The following is a 9,082-nucleotide window of genomic DNA, read 5'->3' as shown; positions in this document are numbered from 1 at the left end:
GTATTATGATGCTTGTATGACTTATTTATGTTTTAGAGTTGTGTTGTGATATCTTCCCGTGAGTCCCTGATCTTGATCGTACATGTTTGCGTGCATGATTAGTGTACGATTGAATCGGGGGCGTCACAAGTTGGTATCAGAGCCGACTGCCTGTAGGAATCCCCCTTCCAACTCCTTGGCCGAAGTCGAGTCTAGTCGTTGAAAAACTTTTACTAACATGGCTGTGTGGCCCATGGGCCCACGTCGCCATCGGGAGGTATTAGGATCTTTTATTCCTCGACCTTTACTCTGGGATTCTGAACCCTCTTCTATTCGGGTTAAACGATTTTTACTAAAAACTAACTTTAGGTTCTCGAAAATACTTTCTCCCCGAGAGCCCCTTCAGTCCAGATGGTCACCGACTGCACCAGAAGATTTCGGAGATACTCTTTGATATTTTCTCGAGACTTTGTGCCCATCACTTTTGCTATTCCCGACCACCGATAAATCCTTATGGATAACTACTTACACTTGCCATTCTTACGATCATTCCCCATTGTTCTTGTTATTACAAGATACCCGAAGTTTTCTCTATTGTTCCGAGAATACTTCGTGCCTACTGCCTAGTAGTTCTTTGCCACATGAATACCCCTTCAAATAAATTGCCGCACTTGTCAAGTATCCGCTCATCCCCAGTTGTTCATGAGTTTCACAAAAGTCTTCAAAATACTATTCGATCTTCCAAAAATCCTCTGGAGCCTTAGGCTCTTGAAATTCTTGTTTGCTCGCATTATGGTTAATCCCATAAGTCTCGTAGTCATATTGACATTCCTTGTCATTACCATTTTGAGTCTGTTGACTCAATATGTTTGCGAATACACGCAATCATCTTTGATCCTTATAAGTTACTTTTCTGGCTGAGCTGCCATTCTTTTAACTGGAATTGGTTCTCGACCAATCCAATTGTCGTTGATTGTACCAGAAGGCTATTCAACTTATCCATCCCTAATCAGAGCATTGCTTCTGATCCCTTGATTTGGAAATCATAATTCCTTTGCATTTGACAATTGAGTTAGTCAGTTGTTTCTATAATCCGGTGCACTTGCATTCCTTCTTCCTTTGATAGAGTACCGATACCCACACCAGCTCCGTTGTGGACCATCGGTTCCTTTGTTGGATTTTATGTCCTTCATATTAATCACGTTGTGAGCTCTTTCCCCTGATACATAATGCCTTTGGTACATTGTATCCTCTGCTTGACCAACAATGCTCTACTTTCGAGCTTGTATTAATTACCCCGAAGTTTGTGGTATATGTTCGTAAGATGCCCTGATGGGTTGAACCTATGCCTTCCTTAATATGTGTGAACTCGAAAGTTTTCACGAATCATACTCTTCTGGTGCTTCACCAGATAAAATTTCAACACTGCAACTTCATCGAACGTGAGAAGTGAATGAAAGGTTATGCATTGGAGAAGTGGGAGTCGACCTTGAACTTGTGTTCATGCCCATGGACACGATGTAAATCTTATCATTAAAGCTTCTCTTAAATAAATTATTCCTTTGGTATAAGTTCATCTTATAACTAGGATCTGGCCTTTTGCAATCGTGGTTTTGACCATGTTCTCCTTTAAATATCATGTCCGGTGCAAGTTTAAGCACTTGTCTTCTATAGAGCAATACCCCAGTTCAACTTCTAGTTTGATCTGTCCTCGAGTATTACCACCTGGTATCTCGAGATTATCTTGGAACTGCATAATTTCTTATGAGTTCTACATCAAGTACTACATACTCACCGATTACAATTTTTCATGGGCTCGGAGTTATTGAACACTCAAAGACACCGATAACTGAACCGAGTCCGCTCTACGGTTCAACAACTCTTCAGTAAGCTTCTATAAGTACGAGTTTGTACCCGATCACGCCATTCCTAGCCTGTTTGGCTATATCGTTGTCGTGACGAATTCTAACGGGGCTACCTGGTCCTTATTTTCGGAGCACCAATTTTCGACGATGAACTAACCTTACGTCGATTGTCCTCGTCATACCCTTTCACCTTAAACAACAAGCTTGAGTTCGAGTTTGTGTCGTAACGGTGGTTCCAATAACCTCTTGCTTCATCATTCCTTTGACTTGATGTCGTCGCTGATTGACTACATCTGCATGAAATCTCTCGACAATTGTGTCATGATCATCATCAACCTTATGAGCTCTTCCAGGAATTCAATTGAATTCATGATGGGTAATACCATCCTTGCCCCTCGATGATTCCTGTTCTCATCGACCACTTTATTGCCTTCCGTTCAACACAACTTGTTCGTGTTTGGTGTAAACCTTGAGATCACTGCTAACCAACAGTCGATCTTCCTTACCTCGGTAGTATTACCATCTCTTTTTGTCAAGAATGTGGTGAGAATTTCACCACCTCTTAAGAATTCTTGATATCAAAATGCTTCTTGGCATCTTCGTTCATTTCTTGGTCCCCGTGTTAATTCCAACAAGTGAACGGTGTTGTTTGGATTCTTTCCTTCTAGCAACCCTATTTCTTTGAAGTTAATGGTCGAAAGTTCACTCTTAGGCTATTGATTATTGAATCACCATTCTGACATTGGTCGTGCAATCCAACCCATATTTCGGGCGCACCTTTCAACCAATGTTTAATTGGGTATGTTCTCCTTGAGTATACCTCATTATATTATCCGATCTGACAAATGTTATTTCCTTGTTCACATAATTGTGGAAATCCATCTTTTGAAAATCTCAATGGATTGTCGCTGAGTCAATCAACCACCTCCTCACCTCTCCTTGGTTTAATGATGAACTATTGTTTCAGGAACCCGCTCCCATAGTTCATTTCCCGAGAGTCTTGCAATGCCATTTCAACGATTTGTGTTGCATCTTTTCTTCTCGGACATCCTGAGTCTGAGGCATCATGACACCAATTGGATCTGAATCTCGGTCAGATATGATGGTTGGGACAACTTTCCACGAGTTATGTTGTTTGTCCTTTGATGACCCGGTAACATGATGTCATGCCTAGCACCCCCCCCCTGGCTGGAGGACCTATCATTATAGTTTCCTCTTCAGCAAGGTTATCCATTCTTCCATGAGGAAATTGTAAAACTTATTCTACAAGTTGTTCTTGATGGATCCTTCGTGCATCCAAACTTCGAACCTTAATTGTTGACCATGTCAATGCTATCTCGAAGCATGTCTGTGGTAGTCCAATTTTCAAAAAGTGCATTTGAAGCACAATGCTAAATTTTCTTTATCATTTATCCTTACATCGTTGCATGGGTAATATCTTGAGATTCCTTCCCCCTTACCTAAATGGTTTTCTACCTTCTATCCTGTCATGGATATCATGCTCAGCTTGTCCTTGGGAAGGATATACCCCTGGAAAATGTGTTTAAACACATTTTTCCTTTCCATTGATCTGGTTAAATCCGATACTCATATCTTCCTTTCCATTGTTTGGTTTAACCTTTCTTGTGATCTATGAGATCTAAGCAGTAATATTCTCCTACTTTTGTAAACACCTCGGTGTACAACTCTGTCAGTAAGGCCCTATTGAAATTGTCGATAGCATTCCGGTCACCACCGATGGACGAGAACTCTGCCTATTGGTCCGCCTCGTTCAACGAGCAGGAAAATGGTTCTCTTCGTCCCTCGCCCCTGGTACCGACATTGTGCCGACATAACTGGTAGGCTACCCTCTGACATGCCTTGCTATTGTGACCGTGCGAGATGTCACCGCTCCTATTTTTTAACCCACATGGTGGGCCCATAACCCACAGTTCCACAGGATCGAAACCTGACTCTCCTGTACACCCCCTGTTCCCAAAGTTATTCCTCACGCGTGGCCTCGTGTGTAATTCACGAGCCACCTTCTGATGAGATCATCAATTTGTTATCAGACGCAATACTTATTCCCATTGCTCTGAACCCCTTTCACACTTCGCTTCAGGCAATGAACGATTGCCTATCCGCTTGAAACTTCTTATTGCACCGTCTTACTTTGCTCTCGATAGGTGTAATTTGTTCAACTCGAGAGATACTCATATGTTCATTCTTGGGATACCCCCAGATGAATTTCCCTTATAACCTCCTATTATTGTAGAACTGCCCCTTACCTATTCGTAAGTACGATGGAGTTCCCCGAAGAAAGGACGACAACTTCATCATGATGCTTTGGAATAAAGAATTGAAGACATCAACGAAATGGATTAACTTCTTCAAGAAGATCCATTAGAATAACCAGAACCCCCCCCCCTTACTCCCCTCTTAAATCTCGGGACGAGATTTCTTGTAGTGGAGGAGAATTGTGACGCCCGGATAATCAAGCTACAGTAATCCCACGTTAATGTTGCCACATCACCACGGTTACTGTTGTTAATCCCGCGTTAGTTCAAAACCGATTCAAATTCAAATCCAAAAGCAAGCGAACAATAAAAATTTTCAAATATTAAAACTAAAATGTTCGGAGTGAACCAAATATTGTATAGGTAATTATGGTGGAGAAGCCACATCTTTATAAAATGTTTAAATACTTTAAGATGAATAAAACAACAGCAAAACAATTATTTTAAAAACCTTTTGTGATTAATTAAATGTCAAACTAATTTATTTGAGGACTAGACTTCTTGTGACTATGGACTAAGTTGAAATACTAATTTAGATACTATTTTACTAAAAGTACAATAATAGAAAACAAAACAAAACAGAAAATGTAAAGTAAATAAAAGGTAAAAAAACAAAACAAAATAGAAGAAAAAGGAACCCCCCCACTAGGCCAGTCAGCCCAGCTGCTAGCCAGGCCGGCCCAAACCGGCCCAGGCCGCCCCCTCACTCCACCATAACCCCACCCTGGTCAAACCCTAGCCCACCGCACTACCCCACTTCTCCCCGATCCCCTTCTCCTCCCCATCTGGATCGGGCAACTGCCCCGCCATCGCCCCACATCGCACGCTCCCCCCCCCCCGATCTGGCGAGATCGGGGCAAGGACCCGACGCCACCGGGATCAAACCCGTCTTCGCCGTACCGCCCCGACGCCACTCACCAACATCGTCCGCGCCACCCCTTCGCCACCACGCTGGCGCTCGCCTCCTCGACCCCTTCCCGCCGACACCTCCCCGCCCCTCTGCCGATTCCGTCTGGAATGGGGGGAGGCCGACCTAACGCCGTCGCCGCGTTGCCTCCCCGACACCGTTCCATCTGCATCGCCACCCGCCACCGCCGCGGCCACCTCATCGACTCCACCTCGCCGGACTGCCTCCTCCACGTTGCCGTCGTCTCCACCTCCTTCCCGCGCCCCGTTGCCCCGGACCCTATGACCCCCTGTGAGCCGCCACCCCCTCCTTCCTCTCCCTGCTCGCTGTACGGCGCCGCCCCCGGCCGCGTCGGCTGCGCCCGCGCCCCGCGCGTGGCCATGCTCGTGCTGCTCCCCGCCTCCCCACACTGGCCGCGCCCCAGGCGCGCCCTCGACCCCAGCCTCCCGCAGCTCTCTCCAGCACAGACCCCATCCGCGCACCCGCGCTGGTCTCGCCCCGTCCATGGCCGCGCCCCCTGCGTCCCGTGCGCCCACGCCGGCGCCGTCCGCTGCCGCCGAGCCCCCTGCCGCCCGTTCCCGCCGCTCGCCGGAGCTGGCCGACCCTTTCCCCCCTACCCCGCCGGATTCTGGCGCCCCGACTCGCCCCTGGTGGCCTCGCGTGCGGGTGCCCCTTCGCCCGCACCGCCCGATCCGCTAAGGCCTAGTGGCCCTATGACAACGGGGGCCACACCCCAGAACGGTTTAAAAAAAAGAGAATTAAAAATAAAATTATTAAATGAAAATAAAAATGATTAATAAAATTAATTATTAATTAATTAATTAACTAATGAATTAATTAAGTTAATTAATCTGGTTTAATTAATTTAATTAACTAGTTAAGTTTAATTAAACTGTAATTAGATTAACCTAAACCCTAATTAACCTAATTAGAGGATGACAGGTGGGTCCCCTTGGACCCACATGTCAGGTTGACCAAGTCAACTCTGTTGACTGATGACGTCAGCATGACATCATGCTGACGTCATAAATCCATTTTTTTGAATTAATTAATTAATTAATTAAATTCCAGAAATTAATAAAATCTTTAGAAAATCATATCTTTTAATCCGTAACTCGGATTAAAATACTTTCTACATGAAAGTTGCTCAGAACGACGAGACGATTCCGGATATGCAACCCGTTCGTCCGCCACACCCCCCTAACCTATCGAACTCGCAACTTTCCCCCTCCGGCTCCTCTGCCCGAAAACACGGAACCCCGGGAATACTTTCCCGGATGTTTTTCCCCCTTCACCGGTATCACCTACTACCGCGTTAGGGCACACCGAACACCGCGTATTGCCTTGTTATATTTTGTGATGCTTTGTTTGCTCTGTATTCATTATTTCTTCCCCCTCTTCTCTCCGGTAGACTACGAGACCGACGCTGCTGCTGACCAGTTCGACTACGGAGTTGACGACCCCTCTCTCTTGCCAGAGCAACCAGGCAAGCCCCCCCTTTGATCACCAGATATCGCCTATTCTCCTCTATACTGCTTGCATTAGAGTAGTGTAGCATGTTACTGCTTTCCGTTGATCCTATTCTGATGCATAGCCTGGCATTGTTGCTACATCTGTTGATACCTTACCTGCAATCCTAAATGCTTAGTATAGGATGCTAGTTTATCATCATTGGCCCTACATTCTTGTCCGTCTGCCATGCTATACTACTGGGCTGTGATCACTTCGGGAGGTGATCACGGGCATATACTATATACTTTACACAGTTACATTACCTGTGATACTGTTCGGAGATGGGGGCTGAAGGGGCAGGTGGCTCCATCCAGGTAGTGGTGGGCCTGAGTTCCCGACGGCCCCCGACTGTTACTTTGTGGCGGAGCGACAGGGCAGGTTGAGACCACCTAGGAGACAGGTGGGCCTGGCCTTGTTCGGCATTCGCGGATACTTAACACGCTTAACGAGATCTTGGTATTTGATCTGAGTCTGGCTACGAGCCTTTACGCACTAACCATCTACGTGGGAGTAGTTATGGGTATCCCGACGTCGTGGTATCAGCCGAAGCACTTCAGACGTCAGCGACGGAGCGGCGCGCGCCGAATTGGACTGGAACGCCACTAGGCTAGGTCTGCTTTCGGCCGCGTACGCAACGTGCAGGTGTGCTATGGGCGATGGGCCCAGACCCCTGTGCGCTTAGGTTTAGACCGGCGTGCTGGCCTCTCTGTTGAGCCTAGGTGGGGCTGCGACGTGTTGATCTTCCGAGGCCGGGCATGACCCAGGAAAGTGTGTCCGGCCAAATGGGATCAAGCGTGTTGGGCTATGTGGTGCACCCCTGCAGGGAAGTTAATCTATTCGAATAGCCGTGATCTTCGGTAACAGGACGACTTGGAGTTGTACCTTGACCTTATGACAACTAGAACCGGATACTTAATAAAACACACCCTTCCAAGTTCCACAGACAACCCGGTGATCGCTTTTCTACAGGGCGACGAGAGGAGGATCGCCGGGTAGGGTTATGCTATGCGATGCTACTTGGAGATGCTGCTTGGAGATGCTACTTGAAGATGCTACATGGAGGACTTCAATCTACTCTCTCCTACATGCTGCAAGACGGAGGCTGCCAGAAGCGTAGTCTTCGACAGGATTAGCTATCCCCCTCTTATTCTGGCATTCTGCAGTTCAGTCCACTGATATGGCCTCCTTACACATATACCCATGCATATGTAGTGTAGTTCCTTGCTTGCGAGTACTTTGGATGAGTACTCACGGTTGCTTTCTCCTCCCCTTTTCCCCTTTTCCTTTCTTTCTGGTTGTCGCAACCAGATGCTGGAGTCCAGGAGCCAGACGCCACCTTCGACGACGACTCCTACTACACTGGAGGTGCCTACTACTACGTGCAGCCCGCTGACGACGACCAGGAGTAGTTAGGAGGATCCCAGGCAGGAGGCCTGCGCCTCTTTCGATCTGTATCCCAGCTTGTGCTAGCCTTCTTAAGGCAAACTTGTTTAACTTATGTCTGTACTCAGATATTGTTGCTTCCGCTGACTCGTCTATGATCGAGCACTTGTATTCGAGCCCTCGAGGCCCCTGGCTTGTATTATGATGCTTGTATGACTTATTTATGTTTTAGAGTTGTGTTGTGATATCTTCCCGTGAGTCCCTGATCTTGATCGTACACGTTTGCGTGCATGATTAGTGTACGATTGAATCGGGGGCGTTACAGTAGCAATGATGCGGACTGGGTCCGTGATCTGAGGTTTATCCTCATTGCTGCACAGAAGAATATATCCTTGATGCACCGCTAGGTGACAGACCTATTGCAGGAGCAGATGCAGACGTTATGAACGTTTGGCTAGCTCAATATGATGACTACTTGACAATTTAGTGCACCATGCTTTACGGCTTAGAACCAGGACTTCAAAAACCGTTTTGAACGCCATGGAGCATATGAGATGTTCCAAGAGCTGAAATTGGTATTTCAGACTCATGCCCGTGTCGAGATGTATGAGACCTCTGACAAGTACTTCGCCTAAAAAATGGAGGAGAATAGCTCAGCTAGTGAGCATGTGCTCAGAATGTCTGGGTACTACAATCGCTTGAATCAAGTGGGAGTTAATCTTCCAGTTACGATAGTGATTGATAGAGTTCTCTAGTCACCATCACCAAGTTACTGGAACTTCGTGATGAACTATAATATGCAAGGGATGACGAAAGTGATTCCCGAGCTCTCTGTGATGAAATCGACGAAGGTAGAGATCAAGAAAAAGCATCAAGTGTTGATGATTAAACAAGACCACTAGTTTCCAGAAAAGGGCAAAGGGAAAGAAAGGGAACTTCAATAAGAATGCAAGCAAGTTGTCACTCCTATGAAGAAGCCCAAAGCTGGACCTAAGCTTGAAACTGAGTGCTTCTACTGTAAAGGAAATGGTCACTGGAAGCGGAACTACCCCAAATATTTGGTGGATAAGAAGGATGGCAAAGTGAATAAAGGTATATTTGATATACATATTATTGATGTGTACCTTACTAGTTCTCGTAAGTAGCCCCTGGGTATTTGA

The sequence above is a fragment of the Triticum aestivum genome, chromosome 7B, assembly GCF_018294505.1.
Source record: "Triticum aestivum cultivar Chinese Spring chromosome 7B, IWGSC CS RefSeq v2.1, whole genome shotgun sequence".
NCBI classification, from domain to species: Eukaryota; Viridiplantae; Streptophyta; class Magnoliopsida; order Poales; family Poaceae; genus Triticum; species Triticum aestivum.
Note: the sequence above shows the minus strand (reverse complement) of the source record.